This window comes from Nipponia nippon, unplaced genomic scaffold (genome assembly GCF_047370975.1).
Source record: "Nipponia nippon isolate SJK-2023a ecotype South Korea unplaced genomic scaffold, ASM4737097v1 scaffold_5, whole genome shotgun sequence".
NCBI lineage: Eukaryota > Metazoa > Chordata > Aves > Pelecaniformes > Threskiornithidae > Nipponia > Nipponia nippon.
Genome location: NW_028262369.1, coordinates 36,876,460 through 36,895,450, shown reverse-complemented (window position 1 = coordinate 36,895,450; position 18,991 = coordinate 36,876,460). Strand labels below are relative to the sequence as shown.

Below are 18,991 nucleotides of genomic sequence, written 5' to 3'. Positions count from 1 at the left end.
GCATATGTGCTAATATGTTAATATGTTTTTAAAGTGATTTTAAAAAAAAATCTTTTGAACCTCAATATATAGAAAAATGTATTCATTTTTAGTGAGTATATGAAGTTAGCAACAGGCTATGCAGTCCTAGCCTTGGCAGTGTGATAATGCTTTCTCGGGATCCTTCTCTACCTGCAGACTCCGCAACCGCTCCTTGCCAATTTCACAGGCTGTTGGGCCAAATCCGTGATATATTCCACCCCTTCTGTGCTGCCAGTCTGGAAACTTATTCCAAAAAAGGCACTTGTACACAGCTGAGGGTTCCCCATGCCCCAGATCTCCTAGCACAAACCCAAATATTTGACGCTGTCATAGCAAGCTCCAAGGTGGGGGACGGTGTCGTAGGCAAAGCTGATGTAGTGCCAGATCTGTGTACAGTTTCTCAAAATACTCCTTCGTCTCAGATTATGATGGCTGGGCTGGAGCAGAGCAGAGCTGGCCTCCGGGTTGCAAGGGGAAACCTCCCACGCCCTTAATGATGATCCCGCTGAGTTCCAGCTGGGATGAAGACCCCTTCGCGTTTATCCCTTGCTGAAATGGAGCCTTCGGTAGGTGGACAGCCAGTGGAGTGTGACAGTCTAGGAGCTGTGGATATCTGCACTTTGCTGAGTGGAGAGACTATAAATGCCCGTACTTTGCTTTTCTAGAATGCTAATGTAAATTCTCCTTCATTCTAATAATCGCACATGAAACTTCCACTAAAAATTGTCATCTAATGCAGGCTGGTTCTCTTACAGGAATAGCTGTCTCCATGCAGGTCATGCAGCCTTACATCATCCACTTCAGGATGTGGATTGTCACAAGCTACTTATGTAGCTGGTCTCTAGGTCCTGTTCGTCTGGGATCAAAGTTTCTGTGAGCTTCGCCTACAAAGAAATGAAGGAAGTTTTTCTTGAAGTGCTGAATGTGAAGTCTCTGAATGAAAAGGCTCACTCTAATCTGTTTTTTTTCCCTCTATCTGCTGTCCTAATATTGCTAGGTTGAAGGTGCTAATTTTCGGCAAATGTGGTAGGAAAAAAGACTGCTTATGCTCCTTTTTTAAAACAGGAATGTGTTTATACTATAGCTGGCATAGAGACCTGAGGGTAGGGAATAGCAGCAAGCTCCTGTTCAGATATGAAAATCAGATGTTTGGTGAGTTTCCTGAAGGTTTAGTTTGTGTCCAGGCAGCGAGCTGCAGATTACGGTATGTCTAGCAAGACACTTCTTGAGAAATCTGCCTCTGCTGTCCTGTATGTACAGTATTTATTCCAGGGTTATGTGGGATGAAGGGTACCATTTCTTGAAATCTGAGGGATTTGACATGATGTCCACGGTTCAATGGACTGCCTAATTCTCAAGTCTTGCAATAGTTCTGTTTGCTACTGAAGGGCTTCTCGAAGAGCATTACAGCTGGAGGTTAATGTCACCAGCTCTGGAAACAGGATGCATTCCCACGACTGCCATGACCAAGGAGGCTTTTGTCCTTGTAGTGATTGCTCTGCTATTCTGCGGGGCAGCTCAGGAAGTTACCATGCTAATCACTCCTTTTGTTTTCAGATAATATGATATACGTGGTATCCAGTTGTCTTGAAGTTAACACCATCTGATACTCAGTTTCCAAGGAGAAAACCAGCGTGGCTGATGTGGGAGAAGAATGATTAATTGTGTTCTTTACAGGTTGAGGAAATCTTCATTGTAAGCAGTGCCCATGGCAGCTTCCCTATTCAAGAGAAATGGCAAAAGCAACTATGCTTTTTCTTTAGTAAGACATCTGAAACAAGGCTGTGAGAAAGCCTGTCTGAAGCTGAATTATCTGGGTGGGCTGGTTCTGCTGCTGGAAGTTTTTTGGTAGAGATGCTTCAGTGCATCATCTTCAGGAGAAGATGATGAGAGAAGTGCTAGTGCTGCAGCTTCTGAAGCAAGTCAGATTTCTTGACATACAGGGCACACAAAAAAGCCCAGAGCAGGGAGGGGACTGACCTTTCTGAGTTCAGAGACAACAGACAGCGTGTGCATTTTATTGTAAGTAAATGAGAGCGCATGAAAGAAATGTTATGCTTGTATCATCGGTGACTTGTAATGCAAACAACTACAGAACTCCCTGAGGTGGAAAAAAAAAAATGCTGGAGTCCTAACTGTGGTGAGAAAATGGCTGGAAAGGCACAAAATGCTTCCAGTGATTGGCTTTGGTAGTGTGGTACTTACTAAGCAGTACTTGCTTCTGCGGGGAAAAAACGACAGGTATATATAGCTGGTACAAAGAGGCTGTTTGGAAATGGCTGCATTGAGCTAGATAGAATGTAGCTACTAGCCAGGAGAGGAAGAAAAGGAGAGAAATCCCGCTGATTTTGCCAAGGATCTGTAAGGTCTTATTCAGATACCATAGAAAGCTTCTAAGAAAAAAGGGCAATAGGCTACATTATAAATGCTCATTTGGAGTTGGGCTTCTAGGTCAAGATTACTGATAACGCATCCATGGTATTCATAGCTACGAAGCTGTAAAATTACCAGCTGTCATTCAAGTTCCTCAATAAGTCACTAGACAGAGCACTGCCGAGAAAGATGCGGTCACGATAAGCCTTACAATTATAGGAGTGCATCCAACAGTCCTCCAAAAGCGGATTCAAGTCTTCTCCATCCCCTTTTTGCATGATCAGAAGTGGCACAGATTTACAAAACAAGAAAAAATTGATAATGATGCAGTGCTTAAAGGAAGCACATCAGGTAGGTGTGAAGAAATGAGCAATAAGAAGATTTTCTCATTTGTTTTGAAAGTAGAAGAGGGAAAGACTCTGAAGAAGCTGAAGGACAAAGCTTGATGGAACAAAAAACAGACTTGTAGGTTTTCTTCAGGTTTGGGCAGCTAATAATGAAAAATTGGCTACTCCGTGCATCAGGATCGGTGAAATGCGTGAGTGAACACTTACTAAACTTAAACTGATAACTCGGATGTTAAAAAAATCTCTAACTAGAGAACAGTTTATCCTGGCTTGTCTTTCAAGAGGAGACAGTGACAGCGAACATACGCCCCCGCTGACAAACGGGGAAGATTGGCTCTGAAATGAGTCCTCTATTGACTCATCATTGCGCTGTTTTTATGATGAATCAAATGTGATGATAATCATTATGTGTAACAGGGGGGAAAAGGCAGTAAAAATGCATACAAGTTTGCTCTGAGAAAATTCTCTTAAAAATTTGTCAAGATTAGAAAAACAGTGGCGGGAATGCAATTAATTTGCAACGAACACATTGTGTTGCCTCCAGATGCTGGCACAATAGCAGCTACATTACTTGGATTTCCAAGAAAGTCAAGATGGTCTGGAAAAGAAGAATTCACATCAGTACAGAAGTACAGCTGTTGAGGATAATGGCTTTCATGGCAGGCAGCGCTTCCTCCCAGAAATGCTAATGGAGAGGTTGTTGCAAGGCATCCCTCCGGTTGTCTGCTATTCCGATGCGACAGCTTGATGCATACTAACGCTATTGAAGAACTGATTCATTTACAAATGGTCTGTGATAAGCTTAAGGCTGCCAATCTGAAATTGAATCCAGGGACATGCAGTGTGTTCCACAAAGGGTAATTTATTGTGAACATGTAATCAGCGGAGGAGGAGGAGGATTTTTTACCAACGGAGAGAAACAGAAACTGTGGGGTGCTGGCTGGCTCTTTTCTTTCTCTGGTGACAGGAAGCTCATTTGCCAGCTTGCTAATCTTGCAAAATCATGGCAGAATTTGGATGAAAAGATGTAATGCTTTCAGTCACCAGCAGCATACAATTTGGGTTTTCTTTTCAGGCTTGAAAGGTTCTTGTGCCTGTTTCTGTCTTAGATTGCTGATTTTTTCCAAACCCCTTTGACTACTGGTCACAGATGTTTGTGCTTTTGCTTTGGGTGTGGGTTTGATGTGAGAATAACACGTCTTAAAAGTGTGGAAGCCGATTATAGCTGAAGCGTGTGTTCTTCAAGGATACATGGCTGTACTGGTTGAAAGGGGCCCCTGGCAATGGCTACAGTTGTGCAGCATTTCCATTTGGAGAGAAAATGTGTAAGGACACCCACGAATACTCGGTAGACTGGAAAATACTGAAAGGTTGGTTTCCAAATAGCTGGAAAAACGCCAGCACCGTCAGGCCTTGGCACAAGCATGGTTGTACCGGTGCCCTACGGAGGTGAGCTTGTTGAGAGGCTAATTGCTGTAGCAGCAACAGAGTGGAAATGGCTGCCCAGGCGTGCTCAGGAGGAGACGCCGACTCCTCTCTCTGTAATTCACAGGAGGGCAAGCGTTACAGAGGAAAAAACTTCTCAACAAGACGACTAGCATGGGACGTGTTTAGAAAACCCTTGAGCAAATGGAGGCCCCTTGCTAAGAAATCTGATTCCATTACTGCCAAAGGGCGTTTTCCGGATGTATTGACTAAGGTGAAGTTTCAAGGAGGTTGCAACAAGAGGCGGCGATTAGCGAGGCAGTCTGCGGCTGTCCCAAAATGTCAAGACTGAAAAGCAGGATTTCTGAGAGTAAAAGGTTAGCAAAATACAGAAAATTGCTGAAAAAAAATACAGTGTTTTCATTGCACAGGAGTCTTCCCGTGGGACATGGGAATCTCAGGAAATGGTTCTGTTCCTGAGACAAACGTGGTGGTAGCAGTGGACTGCCTTCTAAAAGCTTGTAAGTCATATAGTTAGGAACCAAGCAATAGTGGGAATAGCAGAGGGACAGAGATTCTTGTGAGCTAGTTCTTCATGTGGAGAGTATCACAGACCAAAGGGAGCAACCTTGTACCAGAGGAGTCCCCAGAATTTGTGTCGTGGATAGAAATGTGCAAAGATCAGTTGGACCTGGAAGGCAGAGTCGCACCAGAGACTGGAATGGGTTTGTGCTGCTGGTTCCTTTAAACTATTTTCTTCAGGGCACTTCTGAAAAAAGCAGGAATTTTCAGGGAAGCCAGGGCCTGTGGAGTTGGATTGACAGAAGAATGCAATGAATTCAGTGAATGGAGATAAGCATTTTTAGTCCTTATCAAATAATTTTATCAGTGCTCTTCATTTAGAAGATGAAGTGCTCTTCATCTTTAGAATGCTTTCGTCTTGGTAGCTTCAAAAGATAAATCACATCTTTGCTTCGCTGTAGCTGTGAGCAACAATGCAAGTACTCTGTGTTTTGCTGCCTTCTAACAAGGTGAGCCTGTTCTTTGGAGCAAACGCTGATTTCCCATCCCTTTGCTTAACTTCTCCCACCATCTGTTTCTTGCTGTAGATGGACTGATACGAAAACAAATACAAGATTAATACAGGGTAACCCCAGGAAAGTGTAATGGGGAGTTAAACCTAAACCACAGGACTTACCCGGGAGAGGATTAACATATCTCCTCAAACCAACCCAACCAACCAACCAACCAACACCCCCCCTCCAGCAGCAGGCTCCCAGCAAAAGTAATTGGGGAGCCTTTCTGTTGGGAAGCACAACATGGTCCAGTTTTGTTAAACAAGTAACTTCTCTGACACAGGGTGGTGAGGGATGCCTTTGGGAACCAGACCGGGTAATGGGAGAGACTAATTTCACTTCTTTCGTAGGAAGGATCACAACTACTTAATAAAGACCAAAAGAAGGGTTTACAAAAAACATTTCTCTGTTAGGCTTTTGGTCTAGAAAGCGTGTCACTTTCTGTTTAATTAGAAGATGCTTAAGAGAAACGTACAAATCCCTTCCTTAGGACTGATAAAATGGCATTTTGTGAGACTAAGAGCTTATATATTGTCTGAAATGTTTCAAAGAGTTGTATTATTTAATGTAGTTATAAAGCTGGCAATGGCAAAGGCTTGAAAACATACTGTTTTAATAGGTAGGAATACTGTTTTTTATACAAGATCTAAGGTTTTGCTTACCATTAGTGACTTGTTAAATGACTTGTTCTCACAGGAACCCTTGGGCATGCCTCCTGGATAGCTGTAAATAAGCTGTATCTCTCTGACAGTTTAAATAAGCCATGTCAACATGATCTTTGACGTGGTAATTAAATACTGCTTACATCTTACAAACTTAAATTTTTCAAAGCATCTATATAAAGCAACACATAGACATATAAGACAACACAGAGAGTTATATGCTATAGAATTATTACATTATTATAACATTAATAGATTCCTTGTATTATTTCCCCACAGAAGCATAATTGACAACTCAAGCTGGTAATATAAAAATAAGTAGAATCCATGTCATTAAGTGATTCCAAGGCTGAGGAAACAGGGGCACTTACCTGACACAGATCATAGATATCTGAATTCAGGGCTCCTTGAATGGTCGATAGCCAGTGGCAAATAAATTCTGGTCCCCACCCTCCTGCTGGGGATCCCATATTTCCCTGCCTTTTCTCAGCCTTTTTGGGACAGCCGCAGCACACAGTAGCTGTTGAGTCAATAAACTATCACGGAGCTGGCAGAAACATGCACTGCTCCATCGGCAAAATCATCCAACAGACCACTGGACAAATGAAGCCCTGCAATAATTTAGCTCTTCTGTTCTACCTTTGCTGGCTTTTCAGCTGTGCTACTCCAGTAGAGGGTGCTTTTGTTAGCTGCTGGCATAATGCCTGTTTGAATCTGTCCTACTTTAAACTGTAGACCCTGATTTTCTTTGAGTCAGCCTAATACCCGATCAAGTGACTCTTGAAACAGTACACGTCTATTTTGGTTCCTTTATTGATATCTTGCTCTAGATTTTCTTAGCACTACAAAGGCTTTTTGAACTGGTTTTGCACTGCAAATTTCAAATACGTTTTGAATGCTGTCTGGGGAGAGTTACCATAATCTTTTCTCTTTCAAAAATAATTCTTAGGTTCTGCAAAAGTCCCATAGATTTTAATAGCATTCTGTGGACATTAACCTGAAAAGCTATCACATTTAGTAACAGCACTAATTCCTGGGAAACTCTATAGGATTTTCCATCAGTGCTGTGTTTATATCCCAGATTGGGCATATACACTTGAACATTAAGAACCAGAAATAAAAGCTGTTGGGAAATTGGCTCTCCTGGTACTTGGGAAATAATCCACTTCAGAAGGTCAGTTCCATCTTGAACGTTTGTTTGGTTTTCTCAATTATATTGTATATGGGTTTTATTTGTTAAATAAGTAGCTCTTCTGGTTTTTACTGCAGAATAAGCAGGTTTACTGACCCTCCTCGTTGAGGCTATAGGGCTGTTGGGAAGCTATATGAGATATAACCACTTCAACTCTACTTCTGATATCGTGCTAAAGGAAGCTCTTTAATCGGTGGCTACATTTGCATTAGTAAGTCGTTTGGCACAATAGGAGAGTGCCTGTAAAGTGAACTGGCCAGTGCTGTGGGCTAGCTCTGCTTTGCTCCCGTAGACTCAACGCCCAGCAGCCGTCCAAGTGCATTAAATGCACTCCTGGAGCGCATCTCCTGGTTTGAGTTTCATCTGAAAGGAATCCAGTTGGTGCACTCTGAAAACCAAAGCAGAGTCTGCTGGGCCGATAGGGAGAGTCACTTCAAAAGCAGCCTCCTGATCCAAACCGCAATACTTCTGCAGTCACACCCTGACTGTGCAAGGAGCACCGCATGCGCGGAACCAGAGTGTCTCCGGGACACGCCTTCGCGCCCAAAATACGCCTTGCTGGGCAAAACACAACTGTATGCAAACTGGATTCAAGGTCTGTGCTCTTGGTAGCATGCCAATATTGCCTTCTAAACTTAGCTTTTTCATCACCTTAGATTTTTTTTTCTATTAATTGATTCACTCGTTCTTATATTAAATACAAGGGGTGGTGGAGAATGAGAGCAAGAGTAAATTGCAGCACTGATCGTTGCTTATCCACTGTTCCTAGACCAGTAATATTTCTCCTTAGAGATGCCGCATTCATTCCTGCAAGAATCTATACACGTGTATGAAGCTCAGCTGTGTATGAATCCCACTATAGGCAATGGCAAGTCTGTTGTATATGAAGCTAATCACACACCTGAATTTACACTGCCAGGGGCCATAGCATTGAGGCTCTGATTCTTGATAGGGGCTGAAGCTTTGCTGTGCACCCAGCAGTAGAATAAGGAAAGTGATTTGTGGGTTTTTTTATTCCTAGAAAGAATGGATCCCTTTCCTCTCCCTATGCTTTCTTCTCAGGAAAACTTAACTAGCATATGAATTTAGCCAGCTTACACAAACATTTTTTTTTAATTTCAATATAGTTGTCTTAAAAGATTAATTTCTCCCTGAGGACATTTGGACAAGGTGGAGAGAGACTGATCATTTCCAGATGCTCTTTGCTGACAGGCCAAGAAAAATTCTGCTTCAGCTTAACATTTGTGAATGTATTTTTAAAAATATATATTTTTGTATGCAAGTCTGACAGGGAGAGCGCAGGCCAGTATGACAGGCATCTTAACAGTGCCTGAGATGCATAGATTTGCATTGTCATAGCTGCAGTAATAAGATGGGGCTTGCCTCTGCTGACTGAGCTAAAAGCCTTTGGAGCTTCCCTCGCTCTATCTCCTACGGACAAGCAGAGGAGATGGATGTATTTTTCATACAGAAATACAGAGGCCACGTTCAGTGTGCTTTGCAGTAGACAAATGACTTGGCGGTGCTTGCTGAATCGGGCAGATAGAAATACATCATTCACATCTTATTTGATGCTTTGGGTACATTTCCTGACGGGATTCCTAAATATTGCATCCTAACGGCTGGCAAGACTTGGCACAGGGAACGACAAGTGGTTTGACTTTGGGTTTTGGGGGAGTCCCCCGAATTACAGAAGCAGGGAGAGCTGATGTCTTTCTTACGTGTTACCTGAGAAGAGAGCCAGTTGGAGAGAGCGATTGTGCATTCGCACCCTGCTCGCCGTGCACCCTGTCTCACTTCCCCGCAGAGCACGAGCAGCACTCCGGTATCGGCAGCTGCAGTCGCTGCTGCTCTGGCCTCTGCACAAGAAATCAACGCTTACTTTGGTATCGGCGCTCTTGCCTGGCAGTAGTCTCTAATCACTACAACATGAGGACTTCTTAATGGTGAAGAGCAGATTCTTCTTCAGTTGGTGCTGATCTCTAAAGCAACAGCAGCTGCGGTGCTGAGCATGGGAAGCAATGGGGCTCACGCCTGTCGGTGGCAAAGGAAAGGCCTCCTTGGGAAGCAGTCCTTCATAACATCCATCCATAACAGCTGTTGTCCTTCTCAAATGATGTGTGGAACTAGAAACACCACTGGAGACCAGGATGCTTTTGTGAGTCAGAAGCTGGTTTTCACTGGGTGGCGAGAGGAGGTGGGGGCAGTCAGTGGGACCAACCGTGCCTGTTGCCTGCTTGTGCACATTGAATCCCGGAGACGCGGGTTTCTGTCAAAATGGTCAGTAAATCTGTCTCCATTCAGACGCTGCTGACTGTTAAAACTGTTTTAACCAACTGACTGTCTTTTTGACACATTTTAGCTATCTAGAGAGGGCTCTGCTCCTGTGCGTGGCAAAGCTCGGGACCCTGAGCGCGTTATGGGCAAAGCCCTTCCAAGGCCAAAGAAAGAGGTGTGTGAGGGCTGCAGTGGATGTGAGGTCTAGAGATGGTAAAGTCCCGCTGCAGGAAATGAATCTTCTATGGAGCTGTGTCATGGCATTTGTCCCAAAACCTTGCAGTAAGCTCAGCTGTGACAGAGTAAGTGGGGGGAAGAGAGGAGGGAAAACTAGGGGCATCGTTCTCTAGGGTTGTTCAGGTAAAGCAGGTAAATACCTGAGGGTCTTCCTTAAGCCCATTTGCTGTTTAGAAAGGAAAAAAATGCTGGGTTAGAGCATGAATTCATTTGTTGTGTTTCAGGAGCAGACAAAGTAGAAGGGGAAGATGACTCCAACTCAAATATTTGGAGTGTTTTCTGTGAGAGCAAGACTGGGGAAGAAAATGAACATTACAGTTTTTGTCCTTAAAGAAGGAAAACGTGCTGTGCAAAAGAGGGCTCTGAATCCTAAGACAAAGTGCTAATGATTTCTAGGTGTTAAAGCTCTGAGACTTGATGCTGTAGGTAACAAAGCATCAGCTTTACTACATCAGTGTTGCTGAAATGAACTGTCAGTTTTGGGGTCGTATACAGAACAATGTAGGAGGTAGTCTTTGGTGTTTTCTTAGGGTGTTTTTTTTTTTCCCCCTAAATACTTAGTGGTGAACATGTATGCAGATCTGAAGAAACGCATTCTGTGTGCGCGTGTGTCGCCAGGGTTTTCCTTTCACAGCCTGCAGGCTTTGACCTGGCAGGGTCCTGTCCGTCGCAGAAGCGTGCAACACGTCAGCTCATGCAGGCTGCAAACTTGTAGCAGGGTCTTAGCACATAATTTAGCCTGTGATAACTGATGAACTATACGCCTAATTAGAATGTGCTGTTTGGGGATACGTCTTCCACAGGGATGCTAAAATTGGCAGCTTTACCATTTGACCTGATTTTCCTTTGTTGTTGGTTGTAAAGATAGAAGCCACTACGGAGTTAAAATCTGTTGTGTTGTGGTTGGTTGGTTGAGTTTTATTTTGAGAAGGAGAGGGATAATTTTAGTTTTTCAGAACTAAAAATTACATCAAAATCCTGGCAACTGTTCAAGATAAATGAGCAACCTTGCAATAAAGGGGTTTCTGTCACCTTGGAAACACAGTTTTAAAAAGCCAGTTGTAGTAATTTTAGTTTCAGACTTCGCTCTGCCCTTGTCCCTCCCATGCAAATTCTGTTTTTACACTCAGTATATCCTGTTTAGCTGTGTTTCTTTTCTACATAAACAACAGGGGAATTTTCCAGACAAAAGTGGAAGAACACTGAAAATGACCTTGCGCGTGATGTTTCAGAGCAGAAACCGGTGTTTGGAAACACACAAAGTTAAACCTATCCAAAAATAGGTTTTAAAAAAATCATTCATTTTAGATCTTGCAGCTCAATGTAAAAAAACCCAGAAGTTTAAATACTTGGTTTTTTACATACTGTTGAGTCTTTTTATTCTGGAGAGGAACATGGCATTTAGGAAACAAATTTTAGCAATGAGAAGGAAGGTTGGGGGATTAAACAAGTAAAAATCTACTTTGAAAAATGGATGTAATCTATCAAATATACATGGTCTTCCAGAATCCTCACCATTGTGATATCTGTCTGAAATTTGTGGCATTAAAGTGCTGTGGGTCTTTGTTGTGGGTGTTACACAGATTATGCCATGGCACGGCTGGAAACTCAAGTAATTAGAGAAGAGATTAGGATAAAGTAGTGCTTCTATCCACTGAAGAATGTAAATATTTTGAATATTTTCAATAGCTCACGCTTCTCAATAACAGATCTCACCTGAAGAGTGCCCTTACCGTGAGGGCCCACTAGAGAAAAACCAGAAGCCTTTGTAGCCTTTCCTGTCTACTTGAAATCAGCTGAGATACATGGACTTTCCACTCCCACTCAGAAAATATTTCGAAGTGAAAAGTAAATTGATTTTCAATTATCTGAAATATTAAATTGCATTTAAATCTGTATTTTATTGTCCAGGTAATATTACTGGAAACTCAGAGGAACCCATGCAGGACTGGTGACAGCCCCTGTGCCAGCATCTGGTGTCACCTCTGCCTGTTGGGCTGCAACCAGCTGTGTGGTCTGTCAGGCTGGGTAGGAAGAGATGCCACCTAGAACCATGGGCCATAGTCTGAGCAGCCACAGAAGACTATCAGGGCGTTAGGCTAATACATCACAGGAGACATGACTAGATAGAATAGCTGACTGACATTTGGGTTAACTATTTGGAAATGCTTCCTAACCACATGGCTGGTTAGACTGTTGGGATAAGAGTAGGACCATATAACTTGAGATATTTAAAATGAGATTGGTCTGAATATGAGCGAACAAGGAGACGTGTGATTAAGGGAGCACAAGTGAGACTATAAATCTATTTTTTCACCTTCGTTTTCTTGGATTCTGTTGTGTCTCCCAGGGGTGACTGAATGATATGACGGACATTAGTAATCAAAAGAAGCTTGACCATGCCACCTTCCCATCAGCTGCTGCGCTTTTGTCATTCCTTGTTATCGCAGGAGCGAGTGAGTGCTGGGAGCCAGCTGTCAGCAGATGGTAGGCAGCAACCCTGGCAAGTTTGCAAATGAGGGACTTTCCCTGCTGGAGCCAGCAGGATCAAGTGCTACTCTTCTCCTTGCTGCATTGTTCTTTACAAGTCAAGAAAGCTCATCAGGTCAAAACATGTGCTCCATAGTGCCTGGCCTAAACAGGAAAACTTTTTTCTCCTGTGAAACACAGTTTTATTCTGTTCTACTTGATAGGTGCACTTCAGGAGACGCAAAAGAAACTCCAGGGTTCATCTGTGTAGCTATACAAAAATGCTTTTCTAGTTTTCCGTCACTGTACTGAAGTGGTGTTGTTCAGACTCTGCAAACAAGCTAAGTATGAGCACGCTAATGCGTGCACAGACTTCATTGTCATAGTTTCTTACTATTAACTTCGCTGGTCGCTGCCTTTGACGCACACACAACAGAGAGAAAGAAGAAAATATTTCATATATTAAATCCCACAGATCTCTCAGCAGCCTGAGGTGATATGCTGGGTTTCTCTGGCTTTTTTTTTTTCATTTTTTTGGCTTCGTAACATACAGGATAACTATAATGAAATTATCATATATGCACACATATAAAGTTGAGTAATAAAATTATTTAGCTTACATAAAAGAGAAAAATAGACTAGATCTTTTCAACACGTGAAAATCATTGGCAGATTGTGCCTATAGAAACAACATCTGTTGCTTAAAATTTAAGATTGTAAGAACACATCTTTAAGGCATCCTTGTGATTATCTTAAGTACTTTGAGCACAGCACTCTATATACAGTTCTTAAAAAGGATCAGTCTTCCAATTTAAGGACCTTTCCACTTCTCTTTTTAAATACCGCCTTTCCTTTTACAGCATTTAGAAGTCCTCTATACTTTACTTCGACTTGAAGCTTAGAGTTTTGAGGCCGATGATTTAAAAAAAAAAAATTTCTATTTCTAATGATAGAAGTGGAAGAAAGGAACTTTAAGAACGTTGATTCCTCTAAGAACCTGTTCATTAAATGTGCTCCCCCATTCTGGCATTTTGTTGACTGTGAATAGGCAATCAGAGGCCATTCAAGATATTCTTCTTACAGCATCTAAGTTTTGCAGGATTTTTTATAAATAAATTTTGCATCTGCAGCAGCTTTTAGGATCCTGTGCATAATGGGATTTATGGTGGATGTACCTTGCAACATGGACTGTGTTGCGTGGACTGGTAGACCCTTGGCTCTGCGAAGGGTCTGTCAGTGGGTACAGCACTCCCGGACAATATTAACAGGGACTGCTACACACAGCTCAAACCCCTTACAGCTCCAGCTGGTTAGGGGATGCGATTCACAAATGTTACATTTCGGCAAAGGCTGGATTAATAGCCAAATACTGTGAGAGACTGAGTGATGGCGGAGACTGTGAAGGCATGAGGCCGAGGAGAAAGATGGACCACAGGTGGACACGGGTGAGAGCTCTGCTTCTTCCCTGCCCTTCTGGGGCAGAAACGGCAGGACCACAAATGTGGTCCTGGCCTAAAGAGATAGGACAAAATAGACAGAGAAAAGCTTATTTAGTGATTTCAGTTCCTTCATAGAGGATCTCGTAATGTTGTGAGCATAAACTTGAATCTGTTTTTCTTTTGCTTGAACTTACTGCACTCTTCATTAGTGTTTACTTTCACTTCAACCAAGGTGCAGTGTCACTGACCTGTCGGTTTTGTCTCCATGTTAGGAGAAGGTAATGGTGATGATGGTCATGATACCGACTATTTTTACTGTATGGATAATGCTTTGGCTTCTTCATATCCAAAATACTTTGGTATTTTTAGCATATCTTCAGTGAGACTGGCATCCTACCATAGCACTGGCATGCTGTAAGATTGCAGTCAGAGGTGGTAATGACTGCCTTGAAGTTCAATGACATGTTTTCTAAAGCTCATAGGGATGTCAGCTTGCATTCTCTAAAAAGACAAATACCAACTTAAAAAAAAAATGCAAGATCCTAAAAAGAGCATGAATTACTGTCTTATTTCTGTTTAAACAAAGCACAGAAGGCAGAGCCGTGAATGCTCCTGCTGCTTAACTTAGCTGATAGCTATGAACAGAAGTATTTCCATCGCACTGCTCATTTGAATCTAGGTTAACCATACATGGTTCTTAAAATCCTCTCCTGTTTAATTTTAATTACAGCTTAACAGGACAAGTAGACCATGCCACGGGGAGCAATGGGCTCAGCACTTCACAGATAGCCAGGGTAGCAACCACCCTGATGCTACAAGTCACATCGCCAGAGCCCAGGTGGCCCGCGCCACAGGCATCAGAGAGGAACTGAAGGTGGCAGTGACTTCTCAGAGCTCTGTTACCTCTTTGTGAGAAGACACCAAGTTTGGTTCGCCATGGCCAAGCAACAGCAATGCAGGTGTGGTGCACTGGGTATAAAATCTTGACAGCAGTGCCTCTTAAAGCGGTTTGGGATTAAGGAGGTTTCTGGCAATGATGCGCTCTAGAAAGAAATCAGCAGTCTGAGCCAAACACTTGACTGCTCTTGGAGTCTCTAAAATTTGCTTTTAAAAAGTGCAACCCCAACTGCAAATAGTTCTGGAGACCAGGGAGCAGATGGTGGAGCCATTTGAGTAATGAACACCTTCGGCTTTGTCCAGCCTGTTGTCTAGCAACCTCCTCAGGTTTAGAATATAAACAGTTTATTCTCCCATTGCTTTGTCTTCCTAAGAAGATAACCAGCTGTATTCTGGACCCTCTGGGGTGCCTCGGCTGGCCAGTTCAAAATAGGGTCTGGGGGTAACAAAGGTATGGATGACTGTAGTGGTGTCTGCATCTGAGAGGGATCAGTCGTTTGGCAGGCTGGGGATAATGCACACGGCTATTAGCTGCCTGATAGGGTTTCATGGGACTCTTATTTCAGTCCATTTCGATGTCAGAAGGCAGGCGCTTTCAATAAAAAGAGTGCTCATAGATTTTATTGGGGCATTCAGGTGCTTCCAGTTCCCAGCTGTCATCAGCTCCGCTTTAGTCTTATAGCTGTCACTTTATCCCCCTGTCTGTGACAGGTCTTGAGAGAAGAAAGATACCGATTTGCTAAGCTTTAATGAAAAGGAGACTCACTCACGTTTCCAGACACTTTTAGTTTTACTCATATGAATGAATCCCACTGAAGTACAATAAAGTATACCTTTACACAGTTACATCCTAAATTAACATGTAACTTTTGTTTCAGGTACAGGAGCAGGTCTTAGATGCTACGAGGGATGGAATTTTCCAAACTCAAACCAGAGCGGTTCAAAACCAGTCCCTGCGTTTGTACAGAAACGAATGCCTGTGTACTTAGGAAAGCACAGCTTCTTCACAGTATCTGCTGAGGCAGAACCGATCTCCGGAACTGCCAGCAAGGCTGTAAAGGTTATTTGTCAGTCTTTTATCGGGAACTATTTATCTGCATAATTTCATCATTCAGCTATATCAGTGCCCAAATATTGCCGCCTGTGCATCAGCTTCTTCACCAGGGATATCCTTCTCATCAATGCTTTTTTTTTTTTCCCAACTTAAGTTTGACTTTTTGCTTCTGCAGTCATTTACAGTTCCCGTGTCATCAACTCAGAAAAGATCACTTGGCAAAATCTCAGTCTGTTAATGAAAAAAACTTTTTAAAACATTTCCCTTTGTACCTTAGGAAGAATACTGATTTCTATTTGTTTAAAGTCACACTGTTTAACCGGTCCTAAACATTTGCCAGTCTCCTAATAAGAAGCCTCTTCAAGTCGATGCAAGCTCTAGTCCCAGCCTCTTGAAGTGGCTTTTACTTTTTGTAGAAGGCCGAGTAAAAGGACTCACGCTCAGCACTGTGTGCTTTGCAGCTCCTGAACAAAACAGGCTGAGCGGAAAACAAAAGCTCAGCTTTGGCTCTTACTCCACTGGCTCAAGTTAGTTCCAGCCGGATCCTTAATGTCATTTTATCTGCAGGTGTTTTTTATTTTTGTGATCAATGCCAACTCTGTTGGGCAAATACAGGATGCGTAGGGATTTTAAAAAAAATCCAGCTGCCAACAAGAAAAAGTGCTTTGTAACCACAGTTTGGAATGGAAACAATTTTCTAAGATACAGATCAAACTGTGTTTATAGACTCAACTATTGGTAGCTTTTCACCGAGCTATTTCCTGCGTGCCTATTGCATAGGGGAATAATCTAAATGCTTAAACTAACGTTGAAAACCATAGAGAACATGAAGAAAATACTGTGTGAAGCGGCGCAGAACACACAATGATGTTGAATTTTCTTTTGTTTCCCTAGCTAATACTCATGGGAGAAGGCAGTACTGCACACCAAACCTCAGTACTCCCGTCCTTTGCAGGATTTGGTCCTTACTCTGGCTAGTACCTGCTTTCTACTAATATTGTTTTAATTGCTAAAAGAAAATATCCAAGCAACAAAAATTTCCAAAAATGCCACCTAAAGAAGAGGAACTTGCTAAAAATGACATACAGCCACTTTAAGTGCAGTAAGTTGTTACTCATTAGGGGGACTAACACAGACAATCTAAGGCGCGGGTAGGCAGGAGGAACCTGATGTCCCGTTAGAACCGGTGGGAAACCCGCAGGTATGACGATGACAGTCAAGGTAGGTGTAGACTTCTTTTGTTTGCTCAGTTTGAAATGGTTGCAACAACTTTTTCTTGCGGAAAAAGCCTAGAGTTCATCTCCTAGCTGTTTTGAATCTTTTCAGTGCTTTTTAATGGGGCAGGTTGCCTCTTCCAGACTTCAAATGCATGCCCTTTGCCTTAGGCATGCATTTGCTGGTGGCACAGCTGAGCTCCTGATCACATCAGTAAGGTCAGTGCAGTCGAGCTGTGGTGCCCAGGCAGAATTTTACCGCTGGTAAATTTTATTGCTGGTGTTCTGCTTGGCTGGAGTTCATTCCTTCTATCCAAGCCATGTCTCAGCTAGGGAGGATGGCAGCTCTGGTACGGAGAAAGGTTTCGAGTCAGGAGAGTCATGTAGGTTGGACGGGACCTCTGGAGGTCCTCTACTCAGCCCCAGTGCAGAGCAGGAGCCGCGGAGGTGAGCTTGCCCAGGGCCAGAGCCAGCCAAGTTTTCAGTGTCTCCAAGACAGAGTTTCCACAGATTTTCTGGGCAACCTGTTTGAACATCTGACTATGAGATGAACAAAAAAAAATGCCATCAAATATGTTTATACCTTCCTTTGACTGTATCCTTACAGATCAGGATCAGTTCTGGAAGGTGTAGTAAAAGGCTTAGCTTTACATACTGATTCCAGCCTGAAAATCAACATTTTTGTTGGGGATGAAAGCTTAACCACTCGAACGGGTAAGATTGGTTTAGAGGAGGTGCCACTGGGCTCCTCCTTTACTTGGGCCCATAGGTAATGCAGATAATGATAATTGTGAATTCATCTGCTGGAGGTAGATGCATTCATTGTGCACAGTGAGTGCGCTGCCAGAGAAGTACTGACAGTTTTGGTTTTATGCATCTCTTGTGTGCTACTTTGCCCGAGATGCTGTTCCTCACCCGGCCCGCGGGCGCTGCGAGGCAGCTGTCTGAGGGGGCAGGATCCGATGCCCGCAGGGACAGAGGACTCACAGCTCCTCACCTGCACCGCAGCGAGCACCGGATCGTCCCAGCCGCTGCCGTCTCGTCTGTCGTTTTTCCCAACCAAAAGCATTCTGTAATGGTTTTACATCTTGCTCTGCAACTTGTACACAGATATTTCCCAACATGTGTATTTTAAGGAATGCAAATGGTTTCAAAAGACAGGATGGCAAAATGGCATTTTGAGTTGTTGCAACGTGACATATGATAACTATTGTGAGCCTTATTTTAGATTAAGAGAAACCATAACTGCTTTGTAATGGGTTTTTTTTACATTGTATGTTTACAGGTATTACTGAGTTACTACTGTTGGTGTTTCACATACGAAGATTCAAAAATTTAATGTTGTCTTCAAAAATATTTAGTTTCGAATGATCAAGTAATTAAATCCCCCTCAAAATTTGACAAGAGAGGAAATCTGTGAACATGTGCCATGTTGACGAGCTGCGGTTGTTTTCTCCAGAACCCAAGGAAAGAGCCTTCAGCCCGGTGTTGGGGGGTTTGTCACGTACCGAGGCAGTGCTGTGCTCGGCACGCAGCGTGCCTGGGCCGCCTGCCTGCTCCTGGCTGCCTGCGGCGGGGCGTCGTCGTCCAACCCACCCTGCAACGCGATGGCCCCTGTGCTCTCGCCCACCACAAGCCAGGCGCATCGCGGGTCGTTTGTAAGATGCGTCATACAGAAAGCTGCAAAACGTATTCCTGAAGCTGTTGATAATAAAGCGTAGACCCATGTAGATGTTAAACCAATGAAAGCTGCCTCAGTATTTTATCTTGGTAAAAAATCAATGACGCTTCCCATTTCCCAAGGTCGGTTTCGAAGGGCTGCGTGCTTGCTAATGGAACTAATGCGCAATGTAGCTGAGCAACACATACACCAAACCCAAATTTTTGCCCACTTCAGCAGCCTCAGTACATTATTTGCTCGAATGCCATTTGTCTTTTACCTATGTGGTATTTTGGCTGGAATACTAAAGGCTCCTAAGGCCAAGGCCAACTTCATCCCCGCTTTGCTGGCGTTATGCTGCTGAGGAGCGTGCAGAGGCTTTCCGAGAGAGCGAGCCGCCGCTCCCGCGCTGCCAGGCTGCAGGGAAGCCGCCTGAAATCCCGCCAGGATCCAAGAACTGCCACATGCACCGCGGGGGAATAAGTTTGCAGCCTACAGATGTCTTTCTTTGGGGGAAAAAAAAAAAACCAAAAAACAAATTAAACAAACCGAAAAACCTCAAGGGGAAAAAAGTATTTAAAATACGCTGTCCATCTCTTAGTCTTTGGCAAGAAATGCCATGCCCGTGGCTGACGGAGAAGATGACAC

At 43.2% G+C, this 18,991-nt stretch overlaps 1 long non-coding RNA gene across 4 annotated transcripts; it reads left to right on the top strand.

Moving 5' to 3' along the window:
* Positions 1–135: 135 nt before the first annotated feature.
* LOC148052129 (uncharacterized) lies at positions 136–18,882 on the top strand. 4 transcript variants are annotated; one of them, XR_015699019.1, is made up of 4 exons: positions 136–587; positions 14,249–14,477; positions 15,294–15,475; positions 17,969–18,882. It is a non-coding gene; the product is annotated as an uncharacterized LOC148052129 (long non-coding RNA). The 4 variants fall into 4 exon arrangements; XR_015699018.1 differs by lacking the exon at positions 17,969–18,882 and adding an exon at positions 16,364–16,785; XR_015699017.1 differs by lacking the exon at positions 17,969–18,882 and having other exon boundaries at positions 15,294–16,785.
* The last annotated feature ends 109 nt before the right edge of the window (positions 18,883–18,991 follow it).